This window comes from Aethalodelphis obliquidens, unplaced genomic scaffold, assembly GCF_003676395.1.
Source record: "Aethalodelphis obliquidens isolate GAN/ISIS:26980383/991018 unplaced genomic scaffold, ASM367639v1 scaffold16, whole genome shotgun sequence".
Classification (NCBI taxonomy): Eukaryota; Metazoa; Chordata; class Mammalia; order Artiodactyla; family Delphinidae; genus Aethalodelphis; species Aethalodelphis obliquidens.
Window position 1 is genome coordinate 6,204,730 of NW_020837960.1, and position 229 is coordinate 6,204,958.

The following is a 229-nucleotide window of genomic DNA, read 5'->3' on the forward strand; positions in this document are numbered from 1 at the left end:
ACCAGCAAAAAAAAAATGAAAAATAAGAAAAAAATCCCACAAAAGAACAAAAAGGTAAAGTAAAAATAGAGAAATTTAAGAAATATTAAAAAGTAAAAATATAAAAATAATAAAGACAACACCACAACTATGGAACAACAGGAAACACACAAAAAAAGAATACTAGTACTAAGCATATTTTCCCGGGGCCTCCTCTGTCTGTGTCCTTACTCCCACAGTGAGCCACAGC